Source organism: Canis aureus, chromosome 18 (genome assembly GCF_053574225.1).
Source record: "Canis aureus isolate CA01 chromosome 18, VMU_Caureus_v.1.0, whole genome shotgun sequence".
In the NCBI taxonomy this organism is placed as follows: Eukaryota; Metazoa; Chordata; class Mammalia; order Carnivora; family Canidae; genus Canis; species Canis aureus.
Genome location: NC_135628.1, coordinates 50,704,956 through 50,729,022, shown reverse-complemented (window position 1 = coordinate 50,729,022; position 24,067 = coordinate 50,704,956). Strand labels below are relative to the sequence as shown.

The following is a 24,067-nucleotide window of genomic DNA, read 5'->3' as shown; positions in this document are numbered from 1 at the left end:
TCACTCCTAATTTAATACAACAGTCTTCTAATTACTATTTCTGCTACCATTATTTTCTCCCATATATCAGCCAAAGTAATCCTTTTAAAATCCTTCTAATTGTTTAAAAAATAGACTGTATTCTTTCCCTATAAAACCCCCCAAAACATTTATTTCAATCAGCATAAAATCTAACTCATTATTATGGCCAATCATATTCTACCTAACAGAGTGCCTAACTCTAACCTCTCTAACTTCCCTTCTGCACACTCTATCTACACACATCCTTACCCTGCTCATAGAATACAGTGGCTCTGTTCCCATCCAACAGTTTTCTACCTGCTAGTTTCTATATTTAGAATACTCTTCTTAATAGCCTCAAATGATCCCTTCACATCATTTTAGTGTAAGCTCAATAAATCTTTCCTGAATACGTCAGCCACACCAGCAACCCCACTAACCCCTAGTCAATTTCTATCATATTACCATAATACATTTGCATAGCAATTATCATTACCTGAGTTTGTCTTATAAGCTGATTAATTCATATATTGCGTATTTGCTTTCCCCAAATGAAATATATGCTCCACCTGGTTAAAGGACACTAATTTTCATCCCTGAACCTAAAACAGTGCCAGACACATAGTTTACAGTCAGGACTCAATAACTAATCATTGGGTGACTTGAAATAAAAAAAAATCAATTCAAATTATCTGCAAAGAAAATCTTCTAATGATCCAAAAATTATACAATATGATAAACTTGATTAAAATTAAGCTAAAAACCACTCAAATTAAACCCAAAGGTGTTAAACAAAGGATATTTCAGTATTAGATATGATAAAGTCTGAAAAAGAAACATCTAAAAATAGTAAAAGTGCTTCAAAACAAAATTATTTTAAAATCACAGGATTAAGAAAGGACTTCGAGAAAAGTAAAAACTTCCCAAAGTGTATTTTTGCGAACAGGTTCTCTTTATGTTATTTTACAAATCAAACATGACATCAAATATATCATAGCATGAAATATTTCTTCATAACAATTATGCCCCAAGTTAAACACATAAATATACCTATTTTATTAAATATATCTTATTATACACAGTTTAATAAATATAAGGCAAAAATTAAAGTTATAACCTATATTTCATTGTATGTAAGGTTAAGTGTTACTTTTAATTTTTCAAATATTTAATGTAAAGTCCCAATTCAAGCTTATTGTTGCTAATTACTATGGCATTTCATCCCTTTTTATTTTGCCCCTTTCTAGTACCAATTATCTGAAAATAGTGAAAACTACCTGCACATCTTTTATATTTCAAATTTAATTAAAATTAAATCTATCTTAAAAGTTTTTTTTGCCCAAGATGAAGTCCAATAGATAAAAATGTCAGAAACCATGCCAGGCACATAGAATGTGTTCAGTAAATGTGTTTCCTTCACTCTTGAATAAATACACTGAAGTTGTAAATGAGGAAGGAGAAAGCATATTGAATTTATCTTAGTGGCACTGTTATAATTAGGCTTCATCCCATACCCTGGTTTTAATTGTGTGTCACATAACATAGCTCCATGTCCGCAAATAGAAGAGGCTTCTTTATATGCACTTCTACCACTGAGTTCACAGCTGACACAGCATAGCCTTGGAAATGGTACGTATACCTACTCTGCTACTTAGAAGTTGTTGAACACTGGTGCCCTTTGGAGCAAAATGCCTTAAATTATTTTAATGTGCTTTATTACTTTTAAAATGAAGCTCATCATCATCATATTTCACAACTCTGTGACAAGGTTGTTATGTAGCTCATATGAAATTACAGACATAATGTGTGCATTTTTATATTGCTGTTATTGATTAGTAATATTAAAAAATAATTTACCAGAAGGGAATGGCCAGTTTTCCAATATCCCATTCCAAGTCTAATTTTGAGGTAATATATAATGCTGAAGGGCATCTCTTTGTAACCGTAAAGCTTAATTTTTCCTTAATTTACCTAAGTTTTGCTTACCCCTAATTATGTTGAGGAAAGGTTTGTTTTCTCACTTAACTATCTAGCTCATCTGGATTCTGAATTATATTATATACCCAGCATATCAATACTACATTAGAAAAGGTATACTATGAAATAGTAATTTTTAAAACATCATTTTAAATGAGTGACTAAATATTAGGGCGCTTAGTTTTATGATTGTTGAAGATACTGTACCACCAGACTGGGGAATGTGTTTCTGAAAAATTAATTGCTTCCAGGCCAGATTGTGAGTTTCCATAGTAACCAGATCATATATTGAGAAGTAAAAAAATTTAATTTTTTATAATAATGTTTTTCAGTTTATTTTCTAGAATGGTTCTTGAGTAGATCATGTATCCATCAAGGAACTGCAGCTGGAATAAACATTTACCTACCAGCTTATAGTTTCATTGGCATACCTAAAGCACCCTTTTGGTATAAAACACATTTCTTCTCAGATTAATTAAGATCAGTAACCAAGCTATTGATCAGACTGCCTCATGCTGATTCATATGGTTTGTCATACTCAGAATATGACTGTTAACTAATATTAGAGTTAAAACAAAAATAGATTAACACATAACCAAAGTTTTTTTTTTTTTTTTAATTTGGCTAAAGTTCCATATGTTGTTTACTACTGAATGTTGGGTACTTGTTTCTTGGTAATACTTCCAGAAACTTCACATTTAGTTAAAATTGGATCTAGAACACTATTCCACATCAAATTATACTTCTTTTACCGTCATAAATATACTCAAAAGAAAGTTTGACATCTAAAAATACAACACTGTCCTCCATTTTCAATAAGCGATATAATTCATTTAAAAATATGCAACCATCCAAAAGAAGTATACTTCCTTATGAACTTTGCACAAAAATAACTTATACTAAAATTCAAAACAAAACATTTTTCTTTCTCCACAAGCATATGGAGTCACTATGTGAATGCTATCAAATCACAATAATTTTTGTGTTCTTTATATGCAAAGAGAAGACCTGTAGGTCATTTTTTTTTCCCTAGGCCCCTTTACTTTATTGGAAAAAGAGACTGTACTAAACATCCGAGTGTCTGGATTCCGTGGCAGTGCCCAGGGCAGTGCCAGGCACAGAATAGTTCCATTAAGGCTAAAAAGGGATCTCAGGCTTGAGGGCCTCAGAAACTCCCTGATTCTCTGAAGGAGCATTCTGCCAAAATGGAACAAAAGCTCCTAATCGCAGTTCAGGAAAATCCCAGCTATCTCCGGTTACCTCAAGGGTGGGCTGCAATTTCACAAATTTAATTTTAATCCATGGTCACATTCAAAACCTCTTCATGCATGAAACTGCGCTGGCAGGATAGGGGACATGGGGCTTACATCATGATGTTCAAAAATGCGGACGCCAAAATTTGAGAAAAGACCCGTTCGCCAGAAAACAAATCATTTTCTTCACAGCCTGAATTGCAACCCGGGAGACCTGGAATGGGGGCCATGAGAGGTGCCCCGAGGCAACTGAAGGTCAGAGCTCAGCAGGGCAGCTCAGCAGCGGAGCTCCGTCCTCCTGCCCAGCCCCAGCCCCAGCCCCAGCCCCAGCCCCAGCCCCAGCCGCAGGCGCCCGCTGCCGTCGCTCTGCCTCCACCCGAAGCTCAGCCGTGCGGGCGCGGGATCCGACACTCCCCACCCCCGCAGCGCTCTGCTCGTCCAGAAGCGCGGCTCACGTGCCAGTCACGTGGCGGAGGCAGGGCGGGGCCCCGCGGTCCCCCCCGCGGTCCCCGCCCCCCCGCGACACCCCCCCCCCCCCCCCGCGCTGGTCTGGGAAGGTAGGCCCTTGGTCTCAGATTTGCCAATGTGGGGCTTTACCTGGACTCTGGCCTTGTTTCGTTGCAGTCTCTTCTGGCCTGTGCCTCCGCTTCCAGTCAGGTCCCTCCTGCACCCAACGGGGCCTGGGGCTCCGCGCGGTGCGCGTCTGCGGGGCCGTCCGCCGAGGATCGGGGATCGCGGCCCTGCGCCCCCCCCCCCCCCCAGCTGCGCTCACCGCCGCGGGGCCCGGAGCTCGGCGCCGCCCACCTGTCCCGCCCTCCGCTCTGGCAGCAACGTGGCTGTGGGTGGTCGCGGGGCACAGACAGCAAACAAGAACTGATTTTCCTGAGGCGGTCCTCGGGGGGCCTGCTACACCTCAATCTTACCTCTCCCTACAATTTTTGAAGTTATGAACCCAACACAAATTTTTTAAAAATGACAATATAGAAGAAAGCATTAGCCTAAGTGACTAAGCTGTTTACCAGGTGCGATGCACCCTCGGGCACTTCCTCCGGCAACTCGGGTTCTCTGCCCAACTTCCAGTAGTAGAGCCGCTCAGTGTCTTTCCTCCCCCTCTGCACCTTGGGCGGTATCACTCCCTAATTCTTCTTTTTTTTTTTTTTATCACTCCCCAATTCTACGGGCGAGGAAATAAAGTCTTCATTTACTACGTGATTTACCCAAATTCACACTTCATTAAAAATTGATTCCTTATGTGATAACCAAATAATTCTGTTTAATTTCAGTTTGTGGAAAAGAATATCTAAATGGGGAACAACACAAAGGAAACAGTCGAAATCGAATGCAATATAGACTGAAGTCTCTAAATCCACCTGCTGTGTGCTCCCAATGTTCGTTGAGGAACATTTCATAAGGTTTACCACTGATAAATTTGTTTTGTTCAAATTTCAGAGCTCGTATAAGTTCATATCTATCTTTTATCTTGAGTCAGCACTGCCCAAGGAAGCCAGATCATCCCTTTGACCCTGAAAATTGACAGTGTTTTTCAAAGTCAGGATCCATTGACTTAATCGGACTGATTTGTTGTCACCACTTTGAAGTAAAGTATGTATGTATGATGTCAGTGTGTGTGAGTTTGTGTGTGTATCCATGAATTAACCTTACAAAAGCTGGGAGATAGAAAAGTTAAAAGAAAGTTGAACTCTAAGCCATTGTATCCAAAGGAAATTGAACAATATCTCCCAAAATATTGTCCATAATTTTATTCTGAAATTATTGTTGCTTAATTATAAGACTTTTGTATAAAAATATGATTTTCAAAATTAGAGTGTAAGAGTCTGCGTTGTTAGATAGCTTGGTATAGGGGCACCTGGGTGGCTCAGTGGTGGAGCCTCTGCCTTCAGCTCAGGTTATGATCCCTGGGCCCTGGGATCAAGTCCTGCATCAGGCTCCCCACAGGGAGCCTACTTCTCCCTCTGCCTATGTCTCTGCCTTTCTCTGTGTGTCTCTCATGAATAAATAAATAAAATCTTTAAAAAAAAAATGGTATAAATTGAGGCAGGACACGGTATGGGGAAGAAATAACAAAAGTCCAAAACAATGACAGCTTTCCTGTGGTGGGATACCCACATAGAAAGCATTCAACTACCTGGTAATAGGAAGGCTTTGAGTGGCAAGTGAAACATAATCACCAGATTCTGGCATCATACAGTAGGCAGAAAGATGAACCCATATTTAATGCATTTAAAGGAAAATTCACTGACGAATAACAGGTTTTGCAAGTGTGACGAATTATGACTTCTGGTTGTTTACAGTCGGAAGAAATAGAAACAGATATTCAGATTGGGTCACACAGAAGAAACCCAGTCAAGATAGGTAAATTCCGCAACAGATTACCTGCTTTATAGAAGAGAACTTAGTATTTGAATACCTAGATCCAGAGATACAGAAAAAATAGAGAAAGCATTTAAAACAAAGGTTTTAACAGGAGCCCTTCAGGCACATGGCAAGGAAAATGGCTCTGTTTTAGAATCTAGTCCAGCCAGACCCGCCCACCAGTTGGGCTGACTTGATGATGAACCATTTAATCGGGCTTTGTGAGGACACAATAGCACTAAGTCTGCAACAATGAATAATAGGAAAACTGTAAAATATACCTGTATATTCTCTTTTGTTACTGATGGGTGATGAAAGTCAGAAAGATGCCTGCAACCTTCTGAAGGTGGGAAATGAGCGAGTGCAAGGAAGTAAGGGAGGGATGGCCAATGGTTTGGAATGGTTGGTAAAATGATTAACCCCTTTTTAAAGTAAATTAGAAATAATCATTGTGATGGAGCTGGTCTGTGAGTTGTCATCAAATGTGAAATTGCGGGCATTGGTATGAAAGGCAGCATCATGCAATGAAATAGGAACTAATTGTGGTAGGCCAAGTCATAAGTGTAAATGGAATAAGCAGAGAGAAACCAAGTGAGATATAAACGAGGGTGTATAATAGGACTGAAAAGAGTTTAATGCATATGTGAAGTAATGGACCCTGGAGAAATTCTCTGAGTTTGTAGATACTACATGGGCAAAGCCTCCTTATATCCTTGCTGCTCTGTAATAAGCAGCTTCTGCTGATTTTGCCTATATCCACACAGGCTCAGGAAATGGGAAATAGCTGTTAAAGGTATAGACCTAATTAGATAGGAATTGAAATGACTTTCTCTTGAGATAAGATATTTTAAAAGCCTGAAGCACTTGGGTGGCTCAGTTGGTAAGTGTCTGACTCTTGATTTTAGCTTGGGTCATGATCTCAGGGCCATGAGCTCAAGCCCTGCATTGGGCTCTGAGCTGGGTGTGGAATCTGCTTAATATTCTCTCTCTCCTTCTCCTCCTCCCTATTCATTCTCTGTCTCTCTCTGCGTCTCTCTCTTCTCAAAATAATAAAAATAAAAAGTCTTCAATAACTTGACCCTGAGGGGCAAGAATGTGTGATACTTTTACACATTTTACACATTCTACAGCTTGTCTGTAGGACTTTATTTGCCCTGTGGTGATAGGATCAAACTAAAAAACCAAGATATTCCAAAAGTGTAATATACTATAGCCTAATAATGCTCTCCACATTCAAGGAATTTCAATCCCAGGAGAAGGCTTAACTCTGACATAGCAGAGTAGGAATGCAGGAGATTTATGTGGAGAGAAAATCAGATGAGCTACTCTTGTGGATCTTTCCCAGTACCCCCAGATAATGTTGCTATGTAGCAGCTGTAAAGATGAATGGTATACTTGGCAGAAAACAGAGTGACTGGCAAAATACTGGAGCATATGGAAATATGCCGGGAGCATACTGGGCCATATGGATATGGGAAAAAGGTGCCTTTTATGAGATGTTTCAGAAACCCATTTTTGAAGCTAAAGGTCTCTAATTGGAGCTACATAAGTGGTAGGAGGATAAATCAGGAAAAAAATTACTTTGCTATTATTTTGTGACATGACTTTAGTCCCAGGCTGAGAGATTTGAAAAATTACCTGTTATGAGACATATAATCTGTAATCTTCAATAACTGGTAATAGAGAAGGAAATATTGATGTATGAATGTAATTAAAATATATCATGGAAATTGTTAATGGATACAAGCAGAAATGTGCAGAGAAATAGAGCTGGTATAAGGGAGGAAGCATTTGGCTCCATTTCGGGAATGAGAGTTGAGAAAAGGCTTCATAGTGGAGTGATAAACATAGCTATATGATTATTCCATAGATAAATTAAAATTGGATCTCAAACTGAATTATTTTTAATTCTAAATATTTATTTATGTATTCCTTCCTTCCTGGCTTACTTCCTTCTTTCCTATAATCCCTAGGTATATTCATGGAACCAGTCATCCAGTAAAGCTTCTAAACCAGAAGTCTGGGCATCATCTTAAACTTACTCTTTTCCCTGATCCCAGTTATCCATTTGGCTGATCACCATTACCTTGTAATTTCTCCCTTTTATTTTTTCAGATATTCTCTTTCTCTAGCCCACTACCACTACCACTGATTTCAGGTCTTCATTATCTCTTGAATGTAGTCTGTTGAGAGCTACCTAGTTGAAGACCTTTCTCCAGCCTTTCCTTTTTCCTACCAGTTTCTCCACCTAAATACCAAGGTGGTCTCTCAGTGTAGCCCAACCATATATGTCCTCTTCTTAAAAACATTTCAGGCTGCTCAACTACTACTGTCCATCTTCTTCCCATCTTGTCATTCTCTTCATTTAAACCATATGAGATAATTATATTAAATCCCTTATGATTTTCTGAATACGCCAGTCTAGTTGACTTGTGACTGCCTTCTTTATGCCATTCTGTCAACCAGGAATGCCCCAAGCCCATTCTCATCTATCTTCTGGTGATACTTTACTAAACCTAGTTATATTTCTTACTCCAAAAAGTCATCTGTGCCTCCATACAGATAATTTGGTGTTTCCCTCTTTATTCTACATTGACATCTTAAATATCACCTGATGCATTATTAATCACTGATTATCAAAATTATCCTGCATATAATTTCCTTCAAAATAACCAAATATTTCAATATAGATCTAGTGACTCTAAAATAAAAATAAAGTACTATGAAAACTTTATACTTTTATCCTGGTTGATATAATTTTACCAGTTCAATTCCCATCATTAAATAAAAGTAATTTTTCAGATCTGCATATATTTTCTCAGGAATTCCTTAGGAGGAAAAAGACATTAAAATTCTGGATTTTTTAAAAGAAATAATTTGATATTCTGTAAAGTGAATGGAAATAGGTCTGCCAGACCCAGGAATCTGTGGTTTTTAGTTCCAGCTCTGGTAGTCACCAAATATTTATGTGGACGTGTTCAAGTCATTTCACTTGTGTTGACCTCATTCTTATTATCAATAAAGTGTTGAACAACATGAACATTAAAACTATTTTGCTCTAACTTTATATGATTCCCATAGGGTTGGCAGATTTGCAAGACCAAGGTGAAACCCAAGTAGGGATTTGGAATTATGAAGCCTGTCCCAGTTACCTATTGCTGCAAAACAAACTGCTAGTGTCTTAAAATAATCTTTTTGTCTTGCTAACAAATTTATGGATTCAGAATTTGAATTTGATTCAGAACTCACCTGGTGGTTTGATCACTGATCTATAGGACCATATGAAGTAGATAGGGCTGGAGTTTTCACTTCAAAGAGGACTTCTTCACTCATATACCCAGCACTTTAAAGATCTGACCCCTTCTCATCTTCTTTTTCTCTTACTCTGGCATCACACTATTCATGGTCTCTTTTCATGTGCTTTGGCTTCTCAAAAGTAAAGTTTTCAGTCTTCCTACATGGTTGTTAGTTTTCTCCAGAACAAGTGCTCCAAGAGATTCAGATACAAGGCTTTTTGTAACCTAATCAAGTCTGAGAACATCATATTATTACATCATCACATTGTCTGACTGTATTGGCCGAGCAAGCTATCGAGACCAGTTTGGAATTAAACTACACCTCTCATATGGAAGAATAACAAAGAATTTATGGTCATTATTAATCTACCAACAAGGCGAATTCCAACAGTGCCATTGTTTTTTCTATCTCTGTTATATTTTTCAGTTATTTTATTTCTCAGGAGTCTGGAAGTCCTGAGTTGAAATCATTTATTTTATTCTTAAGAGTGCCAGGCAGGGCAGCCTGGGTGGCTAAGTGGTTTAGCACCGCCTTCGGCCCAGGGTGTGATCCTGGAGACCCGGGATCGAGTCCCACATCAGGCTCCCTGCATGGAGCCTGCTTCTTGCTCTACCTGTGTCTCTGCCTCTCTCTCTCTCTCTCTCTCTCAATCTTTCTCTCTCTCTCTCTCTCATGAATAAATAAAAAAATCTTAAAAAAAAAAGAGTGCCATGCAAAACAGTTAAAACAAAAAAAAAAGTAGTGAAGTAGCATGACATAGAGATGTTCAACAATAATACGAGTGAGTAATGTGTATGGAATGTTTTTGATTATATATATGACCTTTTTGCTCTCTTTTATAATGTGGAAATATGTGCACACCCACAGCAAGCTACTGATGCTCTCAGTATCACTAAATATTAACTTATCTGTTTATGCATTTGTTGAAACAGACAATATTTCAACGTTACACTTTATTGCACTCCATCAGATTAGAAGGATTGTAAATAGCTGTGTTTTGAAATATATGAGAAGAGAAGCATATCAAATATCAAGAAGAATATTCTTCAAATAATAATATCCTCTGTGGTCACTGCTTAACCTTCAAAGATATAGCTGAATTTTCTACGAATTGTGGTGTTTTGTTTTGTTTTGTTTTGTTTTTTGTGCATCTCTTACTTGATGACATAACACAATGCAATACATGCCATAGGTATTTTCTGGTCATTTGGGTTTGCTCAAATATTTATATTTCATGGTTATTGGTGTTCCTGAAGTAACTGCAGAAATTCCTGGGTATACCGACACCATACTAGGGCTGCAGTTTTGCACAATATGGTCCTCCAACTTATATTGTGATTATTCATTGCCTGAGTTTGGACACAGAAGAAATAAGGGACAGACATCTCTGGATGCAGTTGACCTGGTCATTCTCCTGTTGGGTTTACAGAATTTATTCTACCAACTAAAACTTTAAGGAGATGCAAATATATGAGCAGAATTAAACCAAATAATGGAAAAACCTTGGGAACTTGAGACTGAAAACTTTTGTTATGATCCACTATATTTATATGCTGCACCTGGCACTTCTGTTGTTTCACAAGAATGGTGTAGACCTTTTAACATTCATGTTGTTAGTAGGGGAATTGATATGCTAGAAGGGATCAATCATTAAGTTATTTCTAGAACCATCATATTATTGTCCATGAAAATAAACCACCATGATAATTGGTGGTTGAGAATACAATCTATTATTCTCATAAATATTTCCGTAGATTTTTCAAAGTTTTAAACGCATTATGCTTAAAAACATAGAAATCATTATAGTTTCACTAAAGCTTTTTGCTTTAAGTCAGGGATAGATGTAGTCTGATATAAGGAACATTGAATTTAAAGTAGAAGTAGTGAAATCCAAAATGAGTTAATAAGCCAAGCAGAAATTTCCTTATTTGCAAAATGAGAGTGAAAAGACATCCCAAGATATTTGTGGGAAGAACTTGATGTTGACAAAATAAACAAATAAATAAATAATTTTAAAATATATATATATATAACAAAAAACATATGTAACAAAATATATATACTTAAACATATAGATGTATGTATGTGCATATATTTATACAAAATGCTTGTATATATATAAAGATGAACAGATATTTATATTTGTGAATGTAAAAGAGAAACTAACATAATACTGGCATTTAAAAAATTGTATCAAGAAAGTAGAATAAGAGCAAAAACAATCCTACCAACTATTATTATCACTAATATTTCAGAAGATAGAGGCTGACTCAAAACAAATATCAGAAAGATAAAAGTCAATATTTGATAGCAGTTCATGAATATATTACTGTATTGCCCTCATGTTATTCAGTTCACTGTGGGCCCATGAAATCTATCAAAGGACAGGGACTACAAAAAAAGTATTTTGGAATTAGTGGATTAAATTTTTTTTTTTTTTTTAGTGGATTAAATTAATTGAACAAAGCATCAGAGCTATTTAGTAAAGGAGTGAGTATTAGAATTTCATTGTTTCTAGAGTCCTGTATTTTTTTTAAAATTATAGCTTTTGGTTCTTACAATGGACATGAAGTATCATCACAGCTAAGACTTAACTATATGTTACATGAGAAATATAGACTACAATGTATTATTTTATGATTAGCAAGAAAGAAGAGTAAGATTAAATTGATATTTTATGTGAATCCACTTGATGCTCATGAAACTACCAATCATGAAACGATAAATGAAGATTTATATTGTTGGACTTTATTTAGGGAGCAATTTGATTCATTCTTATGAATGTATTAATTCTATTTCATTGTCTCCATATTCCATCCCTATTACTTAAAATAGCAGTGTGCTGCCTATACAAATTAAAATCAGCTGCAAACAAAAGTTTTGTTTGTGTTTGCTTGTGTTTGCATCATAAACTGTGTTGGAATTTGAAAGTGAATGCAGAAGTCAATATTTTTTAATACCCAACAATTAGAGGAGCAGTTAGTGGAAGGAGGAAAATTCAGAGAATTGGGGAAGGGGAGAGTGTTTGTTTGTCTATGGATTTTGAATTTTAAAACTTTTTAAGTTCTCATGTTTTGTTTTTATGCTACAGTTATTTTTCTGCAGTATGCTCTTTCTCTTCATACCTTTGCTCACTACTTTTCTTGTTTCTAAGTTCTACTTTTTAAAAATACTATTTATGTTAAACTTGTCATCCAAGATAAAAGGAAGCCTTATGTACTATCATTTTCTTTTCCAACTCTTTGCCAGAGCAATTTACTAAACTTATCCAAAGCTTGGGTTGTGCTTTTTTGAGGAATTTTTTGTATTTTACATATAAATAAGTTATATAGATAGATACCATAAATATTTTATATATAAATACTTATATCTTTATATTAAATGTAAATATAATTCATATTGTACTTCAGGGTATCTCAAAACCTTTGTACAGACAATGGAGTTATTTCTTTTAAAACAGAAAAAACAGCTGTAGGGACAAGGATTTAATGAGATTCTGTTATCCTTGATTCACACTTTTGAAGCTACTAAATCCTAAGGACAGTTTACTTTCTACACTGGATATGTAACTACCAGTTATGATCAAATAACATATACCTGCATCCATCTCTGAGAGTCTCACATATTTAAGAATGAAAGGCCAAAGAGACCACTTTGGACTTTTCAAAATAGTTTAATTATCAGTCTGTTAAAAAGTTTCCTCCAATATTACAGAACATGATATTTCCCATCATGAAGCACAACAGCAGCCTTTGACAGATATTCTATCACTTGCCCCCCTCTTAACATGGGTCACACGTGTATTCACAGTATGCATATTTTGTAAGGTCTTAGAGAAAATTCACACTGTTGTAAATGAGAACTGAAATAATAGCCTTGAGATCTTCTCAAACTTTATAAAATTTTTTAAAAATTTTATTCAAACTATTAACCATAGATAATTTCAACATATATGTATAAATATATACAGATATATGAAAATATATTTCTTGTTTAAACAATTAGGAAGATCAAAAACACAAGGCAAAAGAAAGTGTTAATAACCCCTCTAACAATCAGTGGCTTTTTACTATTGCAAAATTTCTCAGAAAATTTCTTGAAAATGTGAAATCAAAAACGCAATATCAAAATATAAGGATAAAATATTTGTAAGTGTAATACACTTTTTAAGGGCCATTCATCTGCATACAAATGAGCTCTTAGAACTTTATTCTAATTTTGAGCCAAAACTAAAAATAAAATTTTGAAGCTGTAATTCTACCAAACTCAATATTGAATATTCTAACTTAGTAAACTTGAAATCTCACAACATTTTATTCTCCTAATTGCTTAGAGAAACAAATGACTTTGCTATTCTTTGTTCATGCTGATATATTTAACTCTATGAGAAAGGAGTTTATTAGTCCACCTCTCAACCACTTGTCCCAAGATGTGCTGACTTAACATGGCCATAGGCACTGCACCAGTACTTTTTATTTTATATTTATTATATATATATTTTTATTAGAGTTCGATTTGCCAACATATAGCATAACACCCAGTGCTCATCCCATCAAGTGCCCCCCTCAGTGATGTCACCCAGTCCCCCAACCCCCCGACCACCTCCCTTTCCACCACCCCTTGTTTGTTTCCCAGAGTTAGGAGTCTCTCATGTTCTGTCACCCTCACTGATTTTTTCACTCATTTTCCCTCCTTTCTCTTTTATTCCCTTTCACTATTTTTTATATTCCCCAAATGAATGAGACCATATAATGTTTGCCTTCTCTGATTGACTTACTTCCTCAACATAATAACCTCCAGTTCCATCCACGTTGAACAAATGGTGGGTATTTGTTGTTTCTAATGGCTGAGTAATATTCCATTGTATACATAGACCACATCTTCTTTATCCATTCATCTTTCGATGGACACCGAGACTCCTTCCACAGTTTGGCTATTGTGGACATTGCTGCTATAAACATCGGGGTACAGGTGTCCCAGTATTTCATTACACCTGTATCTGTGGGGTAAATCCCCAACAGTGCAATTGCTGGGTCATAGGGCAGATCTATTTTTAACTCTTTGAGGAACCCCCACACAGTTTTCCAGAGTGGCTGTACCAGCTCACATTCCCACCAACAGCGTAAGAGGGTTCCCCTTTCTCCACATCCTCTCCAACATTTGTTGTTTCCTGTCCTGTTAATTTCCCCATTCTCACTGGTGTGAGGTGGTATCTTATTGTGGTTTTGATTTGTATTTCCCTGATGGTAAGGGATGCGCAGCATTTTCTCATGTGCTTTTTGGCCATGTCTATGTCTTCTTTAGTGAACTTTCTGTTCATGTCTTTTGCCAATTTCATGATTGGATTGTTTGTTTTTTTGCTGTTGAGTTTAATAAGTTCTTTATAGATCTTGGATAATAGCCCGTTATCTGATATGTCATTTGCAAATATCTTCTCCCATTCTGTAGGTTGTCTTTTAGTTTTGTTGACTGTTTCTTTTGCTGTGCAGAAGCTTTTTATGTTGATTAAGTCCCAATAATTCATTTTTGCTTTTGTTTCTCTTGCCTTCATAGATGTATCTTGGAAGAAGTTGCTGTGGCCAAGTTCAAAAAGGGTGTTGCCTGTGTTCTCCTCTAGGATTTTGATGGATTCTTGTCTCACATTTAGATCTTTCATCCATTTTGAGTTTATCTTTGTGTATGGTGTAAGACAATGGTCTAGTTTCCTTCTTATGCACGTGGCTGTCTAATTTTCCCAGCACCATTTATTGAAGAGACTATCCTTTTTCTAGTGGATAGTCCTTCCTGCTTTGTAGAATATTAGTAGACCATAGAGTTGAGGGTCAATTTCTGGGTTCTCTATTCTGTTCCACTGATCTATGTGTCTGGTTTTGTGCCAATACACTGTCTTGATGACCACAGCTTTGTAGTACAACTTGAAATCTGGCATTGTGATGCCCCCAGCTATGGTGTTCTTCTTCAATATTTCACTGGCTACTCGGGGTCTTTTCTGATTCCACACAAATCTTAAAATAATTTGTTCTAACTCTCTGAAGAAAGTCCATGGTATTTTGATAGCGATTGCATTAAATGTGTAAATTGCCCTGGGTAGCATTGAAATTTTCCCAATATCAATTCAAAGAACCAACTTGTGGTTTTATTGATCTGTTCTACAGTTCTTGTCTCTATTTCATTGAGTTCTGCTCAAATCTTTATTAACTCTCTTCTTCTGCTTGGTGTAGGTTTTATGTGCTATTCTTTCTCCAGTTCCCTTAGGTGCAAGGTTAGTTTGTGTATTGAGTTTTTTTCCAGTTTTTTGAGGGATGCTTGTATTGCGATGTATTTCCCTCTTAGGACTGCTTTTGCTGTATCCCAAAGATTTTGAACAGTTTTATCTTCATTCTCATTAGTTTCCATGAAACTTTTTAATTCTTCTCTAATTTCCTGGTTGACCCTTTCATCTTTTAGCAGGATGCTCCTTAACCTCCATATGTTTGAATTTCTTCCAGATGTCTTCTTGTGATTGAGTTCAAGTTTCAAAGCATTATGGTCTGAAAATATGCGGGGGACAATCCCAATCTTTTGATATCGGTTGAGACCTGATTTATGGCCCAGTATGTGGTCTATTCTGGAGAAAGTTCCATGTGCATTGAGTAGAATGTGTATTCACTTGCGTTTGGATGTAAAGTTCTATAAATATCTGTAAAATCCATCTGGTCCAGTGTATCATTTAAAGCTCTTGATATTGTGCTTAGAAGATCTGTCATTTGCAGAAAGTGCCATGTTGAAGTCTCCCAGTATTAGTGTATTATTGTCCAAGTATATCTTTACTTTGGTTATTAATCAATTGATATACTTGGCAGCTCCCATATAGGGCCATAAATATTCATGATTGTCAGGTCCTCTTGTTGGATAGATACTTTAAGTATGATAGAGTGTCCCTCTTCATCTCTTACTACAGTCTTTGGGATAAACTTTAATTTATCTGATATGAGGATTGCTACCCCTACTTTCTTTTGAGGACCATTTGAATGGTAAATGGTTCTCCAACTTTCATTTTTCAGGCTGTGGGTGTCCTTAGGTCTAAAATGAGTCTCTTGTAGACAGCATATAGATGGGTCTTGCTTTTTTTATCCAGTCTGAAACCCTGTGTCTTTTGGAGGGATCGTTAAGCTCATTCACATTCAGAGTAACTATTGAAAGATATGAATTTAGTGTCATCATAATACCTATTCAGTCCCTGTTTTGTGGATTATTTCTTTGGTTCTTGCAGAGCTGGTTTGGTGGTCACATATTCTTTCAGTTTCTGCCTATCTTGGAAGCTCTTTATCTCTCCTTCTATTCTGAATGAGAGTGTTGCTGGATAGAGTATTCTTGGCTGCATGTTCTTCTCCTTGTACCCTGAATATATCTTGCCAGCCCTTCCTGACCTGCCAGGTGTCTGTGGAGAGGTCTGCTGTTAATCTCATATTTCTCCCCATATAAGTTAAGAATCTCTTATCTCTTGCTGCTTTAAGGATTTTCTCTTTATCTTTGGAATTTGCAAGTTTCACTATTAATTGTCAAAGTGTTGAATGTTTTTTATTGATTTTAGGGGGGAATCTCTCTATCTCCCGGATCTGAATGCCTGTTTCCCTCCCCAAGTTAGGGAAGTTCAGCTATGATTTGTTCAAATACACTTTCTGGTCCTCTGTCCCTTTCGGTGCCCTCTGGAACCCCAATTAAACATAGATTTTTTTTTTCCTTCTGAGGCTGTCATTTATTTCTTTTAACCTTTCCTCATGGTCTTTTAATTGGTTTTCTCTTTTTTCCTCAGCTTCCTTCCTTGCCTTCAACTTATCTTCTATGTCACTCACTTTTTCTTCTACCTCATTAACCGTCGTCGTTGGGGCCTCCAGTTTGGATTGCATCTCATTTAATTGATTTTTAATTTTGGCCTGATTAGATCTAAGTTCTGCAGTCATGAAATCTCTTCAATCCTCTATGCTTTTTTACAGAGCCACCAGTAGCTTTATAATTGTGCTTCTGAATTGGCTTTCTGATATTGAATTGTAATCCAAATTCTGTAACTCTGTGGCAGAGACTACTGTTTCTGATTCTTTCTTTTGTGGTGAGTTCTTTCTAGTCATTTTGCTCAGTGTAGAGAGGCTAAAAACATTTGTACTGGAAAAAGGAAGAAAAATAAAGGAGGAGTTCCTCTAGTTCTATATACTGTAAATCCCTTGACTTCCCCTGGAACTTTCCAGTGCTGCTCTGCCCAGAACTTGCTCTTCCCCCGTTCTTCAAGCTGGTCTTCTGGGGGAGGGGCCTGCTGTGCTGATTTTCTGGTGTGTGCACCTGGGGGAGCTGCCCCACCCCCTGCCAATTGCATGGCTCTGTGGGAGCTGTTTATCCTGTGAGGCCCTTGTTCCCTGGTGGCCCTGCTCCGTCCCACACACAGGGTGACACAAGGAGGAACGACAGCACTGGCAGTGTCCAGGTCCCCAGCGCTGGAGTCAGCTCCCCCAGTAATTACCGCAGTCTCCGAGTCCGCACTGGCTTGGATGCTCCAGGGGTAAGGGTGCTGACCTGAACAGCTTGGGGCCACCTGGTGGCAGGAGCATCCTCGCTGCCCTGGGCCTTCCCCACCTCCGCTTGTACCGGGGGAATGTAGGATCCCAGCTGTGTCCCCCGGAGCGCTCCCGGGCCGCGGCTCCGAAGGCAGCAGGTGCAGCCCCTCTGCCTGGAGCCCCGCCGGGGGCACCTTCACTGAGATAGGCCTGTGGTCTGTGGGGCCTCTCCCCGGGCGCGCTCCCTCTGTTAGTGACTCTGGGAACCTGGAGGCCCCACTGCCCCTCCTGTGGTTCTGCCCGAGTTCCCTGCTGAGCGCCTTTCCATCCGGAAAGAATCCGGCGCGATTTTTAATATTCCTGCTCCTCCGGGGCTGGGTTTTCCTACCCTGGAGGCTTTCACCGCCGGGCTTTAGCCCAGCTCCTCAGGGCCCCTCCCCCACTGGATTCTTTTTTATTTTTTTCCCCCCCTTCCTACCTTGTTAGAAGTGCAAACTCCTCTCTGTAGTGTTCCGGCTGTTCTCTCTTTAAATCTCAAGTCGAATTCATAGGTTTTCAGGATGATTTGAAAGTTATGTGGGTAACTCGGTGGAGACAGGTGACTTGGGGACCCTACTCCTCTGCCATCTTGCTCCTCCCCTCCCCCGTACTTTTTAGAAGAATTGATGTGAGCTGTAGCAGATCAGTCATTCAAATATCTGATTAGAACTTTTGCTATAGGGACATGTAGATGTTTAGGAAAGATCATGTAACTTATAAACATTCAAATGCATTACATCATATCTGGATTAACACTTAAACATCATATAGATATTTTTTAGATTTTATTTATTTATTCATGAGAGACGCAGAGAGAGAGAGAGAGGCAGAGACACAGGCAGAGGCAGAAGCAGTCTCCATGCAGGGAGCCTGATGTGGGACTCCATCCTGGGACTCCAGCATCACTCCCTGGGCCAAAGGCAGGTGCTAAACCACTGAGCCACCCAGGGATCCCCATCATCATATATTTTTCAATGTATCTTTTTGTTTGTTTCACTTAAAGCAGCTTCTATTCTTAGGAGAAATAGTTAAGAAAGGCTTCTTACTAATCTTTGTAAACAAATGTCAGATTTGTAAATTTGTAAAATTTGTAAAAATTTATAAACAAAGGTCAGAGATGATCATGCTTGGAAAAATAATTAAATAATATTATTTTCTGGTATGTTCTTTGCACTATAATTGAAGAACATAGAAAAGACAGGCTGAGCACTAAAATGATAGGAATTTATTCAAAGTTTAGAACCAAAAAGTTATTTCATAAACAGAATTATACTGAAATTGGGTCATGGTAATATTATTTTATTATTGTTGATTAAAACATAATTATGTTAATGTTCATGTATATCAGTAAATATGACAAAGAATCAATATTGATAATTATATATTACAATGCTTCCAACTTTCTTTACAAAGTTGAAGACAATAATAAAAAAAAGAAATGATGTGATCTTGCCCTGCTTAAAATATATGAGAAGTTATTTTCAAAACACTAAGTCTAGGAGAATTGTGCCAGAAAAATGGCAGAATAAGCAGCCCCTTAAAACTACTGCCTTCCACAGAAACACAGAAAACTAAGCAGAAATTGTCAAAATCAAGTTTTTCAGAACTCTGGAGAGCCGTCAAAGATTTATATCATCCAAGCTAATAGTGGACAAGAAAAGATAACTTTGAAAATGGCATGGAAGTTTGTGGTATTTTTACTTGCCAATATTCCATCCTCTGAATGGCTCATCAGTGATCTTAAAAACCATGGCCTACATTCCCAGTTTTGGACCCTGGTACCTGGTTTTGGAATAAGCAGAAAAGAGATTCACAAACTATTGTATTTTTCCATTTTAATCTACCAGCTAGGGTATCTGAAAGACTAATGTAAGACACTCATCTCTGTTCAACCTGATATGGAATTTACTCAGGTATAAAAGCAGCAGACATTGCTTGAAAAAAATTTCAGGTTCACAAAAATCCTACACCCTCTGGGGCAAAAGATATCTCAAGCCTAGAAGGAAAAATTAGATAGATTCTTTGGAAAATTACATCATTAAAAAATCACCCATGTATATATACTAAAGAATTTAGAAATATCTGTGCATGCCCAGGGTACATTTTTATAAAAGGCCTGAGAATACCCTAAACTTTCACCTCTGGCTTATCTATAGTTCCAGTGCAGGTAAGAAGTGAAAGCTAAGCAGAGTTATAAACAGTCTGCCTGTGTGTTAAAGGACTGCCCCAACATAAAGCTGTTCTGCAGACTGGTAGAGGTCATTTTGTTTTTGTGTGTGTGTTTGTTTATATCTCTCAACATTCAAGGAATTGTCTGTAAAAATAATAGCCGGCACAAGCTAAAACAAAACAAAACAAAGCAAGCAAACAAACAAACAACAACAACAAAAAAGAGACCACGCATGGTAACAAATAAATTCTTTGCAACAATTTGGAATATATTTAGTAACTATTCTACATGATTTTAGCTTAAACAACAACATTAACAAAAAGCAAATCCTGGAAAGGTAAATCTTATTTTCAGAGTTATAATATTATAATATTTAAATATCTAATTTTCAACAACAAAATCGTATGGCATACAAACAGGAAAGTATGACCCACTCACGAAAAAAAAAAATTAACAAAAAAACCACCCCTGAGGAAGCCCACTATTGAAATTACTGGACAAAGATTTATCAACTGGCTTAAATATACTAAAAAATCTAAAGGATACCATGCATAAAAAAACAAAAGGTAACCAGGGAAAAGTGATGTGAAAATATCATAAAGAAAAAAATTAAAATGTCATAAGGGGATAAAAAATATAAAAGAACTAAATAAAAATTCTAAAGATGAAAATATAACTGAAAAGAAAAAGTCACTAATGGTATTCAACAGCAGATTTGAACAGAAAAAGAAAGAATTAGTCATTTTGAAAAAAAGATAATTGGGGATGCCTGGGTGGCTCAGTGGTTGAGCATCTGCCTTTGGCTCCAGATGTGATCCCATGGTCCTAGGATCGAGTCCCACATCTGGCTCCCTGCATGGAGTCTGCTTCTCCCTCTGCCTATGTCTCTGCTTCTCTCTCTGTCTCTTATGAATAGACAAAATCTTTAACAAAAAGAAAAAAGAAAAGAAAAGGAATGAAAGAAAGAAAGAAAGAAAGAAAGAAAAGAAAAGAAAAGAAAAAAAGAAAAGAAAAGAAACGAGAAAAAAGAAAAAAGAAAAGAAGACAATTGGGGCACCTGGGTGGCACAGTTAGTTGGCTAGACATCCTACTCTTGGTTTCAACTGAGGTTGTGATCTCATGGATCATGGGATCCAGCCCGTTGTCAGGCTCAGCAGTCAGCTTGGGTTTATCTCTTCCTTTCCCTCTGCTCCTTTCATCAATACACATTGTTTCTCTCTCTCTCTAAAATAATTTTTTTAGAAAAACAACAATTGGAATTATTAGGTCTAGGGAGAAAAACAGTGAAAAAAAATGAACAGAGCCTAAGAGAACTGTGGAACACTATTAAACCAATCCACATATGCATTGTGGTGTCTCAGAAGAAAGAAAATGAAAGAATATATGAAGAAACAATGGCTGAAAACTTTCCAATTTGATGAAAGGCATGAGTATACACATCTAAGAAGCTCAGTAAACTCTGAATAGATTCAGAGATTCACACCAAGATACATATAAAATGTAGAAAGCCAAGGAAAATAATCCTGAAAACAAGTAAAAATTTATTGTGCAGAAGGATCCTCAGTAAGGTAAACAGCTGATTTCTTATTAGAAATGATGGAGAACAAAAGGCACTGGGATGACATATTTAAAGTTCTGAAAAAAAAAAAATAACTCTCAACCAAAAATTCTATGTCTAGAAAGAATGTCCTTCAAAACTCAAGGATAAATGTTTTAATTAATTAATTTGAGAGAGAGAGAGAGAGAAGAAGTGCACGAGCAGGAAGAAGGGCAAAGAGAGAGGGAGAGAAAAAGAGTCAGACTTCTTGCTGAATGCAGAGCCTGATGCAGCACTCAATCTAGCGACTCTGAGACCATGACCTGAGCCAAAATCCAGAGTTGGGACACTCAACTGACTGAGCTACTCAGGTGCCCCAAAGATAAATTTTTAAAAATCAAGAAAAAATAAGGTATTTCCAGATAATATCTGGTATAATTCATTACCAGCAGTACATTCCTACCTGAAATGCCAAAGGGAGTACTTTAGGTTGATAAGAAAAGGACACCAGACAATAACTGGAAGCTAAACGAGGTTATAAAAATCTCTACTAAAGGCAACTATATGGGCATATATAAAACCCATTACTACTGACAATATTTTTGTTTGTTGAATCCACTTTATATTTTCTACATGATTAAAAAATAAATTTATAAAAATAATCTGTTATTGTGCACCCAATCTATACAGATAAAATTTGTGACAACAACATAAGGAGGGTACAGAACTGTGTAGGAGCAAAGTAGCTCTTCTCCTAATACTAGAAAGAAGACAAAGATGCCCACTTTCAGCACTGCTATTCAATATTAGCAGTGGAAATCCCATTTAGAATGGTTAGGCAATAAAAAGAAGTATAATGCATCCATACTTGAATTAATAAAATTACCTCTATCCACAGATTCCATGATTCTCTATGTAGAAAATCCTAAGAAATTCACAAAGAAAGCAACTAGAGCTAATAATAAATACAGAAAAATTGAAGCATGCAAGATCAACATGCAAAATCAATTGTTTTTAAAGACCAGCAATGAATAATCCAAAAGGAAATTAAGAAAATTTAATTTATGATACATCCAAAGAATAAAATATTTAGGAAAAAATTTACTAAGTAGGTGAAAGATTTATTCAATGAAAGCCAGAAAATATTATTGCAAGAAATTAAAGACTTAAATAAATGGGAATCCATTCTCTATTCGTGAATTGCAAGACAATATTTTTAAGATGTCAATACTTCCTAAAGTTATCTACAGATTCAGTGCAGTATTTATCAAAGTTACAATAGCCCTTTTTTCCAGATACAGAAAAACTAGTCTTCAAATTCTTTTGATTTTCTTGGAGCCCTTAATAGCCAAAACAAACTTGACCAAGAACAATAAACATGTTACTCTTTTCAGTTTCAAAACTCACTACAAATTTACAGTAATCAAAACAATGTGATACTGGCTAATTATAGACATGTAGACCAATGGAATAGAATTAGATTACAGGTATAAACCAATACATCCGTGGCCAATTTTTTTTGACAGGGATGAGAAGACTACTTGATGGGGAAAGATAGTCTCTTCAACCGTGCTTCTGGGACAGCTGGATATTCACACGCATAAGAATGAAGTTAAATTCCTACTTCATACCATACACAAAAATTAATTCAAGTTGATCAGAGACCTAAATATAAAAGCCAAATCCATAAAACTCTTTAAAGAAAATATAGGAGTACATTTTCATGATCTTAGACTTGACAATGGATTCTTAGCTAGAACACCAAAGGTATGAACAATGGAAGATAAAATAGATACTTTAGACTTTATCAACATTAAAACCTTTGTACATCAAGTAACATTATCAAGCAAGTGAAAAGATAGTCTGCAGAATAAGAGAAAATACTATCAATTCACATATCTGTAAAAGGACAAGTATTCCAAATATATAAAGAACACTTAGAACAACAGAGACAAACTGCCCAATTAAAAAACAGGCAAAAGACTTGAATAGACATTTTTCCATTTAAATTATTTAAGTGACCAACAAGTACATGAAAACATGGTCAATGTAATTGTTTATTAGAGAAATGCAAATCAAAACCACAAAGAGGTATGACTTCACACTCTCTAGTATACAATAATTATAAAAATGGAAAATAATAACTGTTGATGAGCATGTGAAGAAATTAGAGCCTTTGTATGTTACTGGTCAGAATTGAAAATGGCTCAGCTGTTTTGAAAAAGTTTAACAATTTCCCCAAAAGTGAAACTTAGAACTACCACTTCACCCTGCAATTCCATTCCTAGATAGTTGAAAACAGGTACTCAAACAAGTAAATGCAAATGCATGTTCATAGCAGTAATATTCACAATAGCCAAAAGGTAAAAATAGCCAGTGTTCATCAACTGATGAATGGATAAATAATATAGGGTATACATATACAAATGAATATTCATCAGCCATAAAAACCTGAAATTCAGATACATTCTACAACATGAATGAACCTTGAAAACATTTTGCAAAGCGAAAGAAGCCAGACACAAATATCACATATTATATGATTCTACTTATAATGCACTATCCAGAATAGAATAATTCATAGAGATAAAACACAGATTGGTGGTTGGCAAGAACTGGGGACAAGGGGAAATTGGGAGAAATTACTTGATGAGTTAGGGGTTTCACTTTGGAATAATGGAAATTTTTGGGAATTAGATAGAGGTGGTAGTTACACAGCATCATGTATATACTAAGTGCCACTGAATTGTCCACTTTAAAGTGATAATTTTATGTTATATAATTTCAACTCAGTAAATTATTTGAAAACAAATAAGAATGATTAAATAACTGCCAGTACTGGCATCATATTTTAATTCAGGAGTGGGAAAACTACATCACTTGTGCCAAATCA

At 36.6% G+C, this 24,067-nt stretch overlaps 1 protein-coding gene across 4 annotated transcripts in view; it reads right to left on the bottom strand.

Moving 5' to 3' along the window:
- Window positions 1–9,131, bottom strand: part of LOC144288366 (uncharacterized) — a 164,123-nt gene extending 154,992 nt beyond the window's left edge. For all 4 annotated transcript variants that reach the window (XR_013356308.1, XM_077855890.1, XM_077855891.1 and 1 more), the window contains exon 1: window positions 8,853–9,131. The gene's annotated coding sequence lies outside the window, so the exon portion shown is untranslated. The remainder of the gene's footprint in view (window positions 1–8,852) is intronic.
- Between the last annotated feature and the right edge of the window lie 14,936 nt (window positions 9,132–24,067).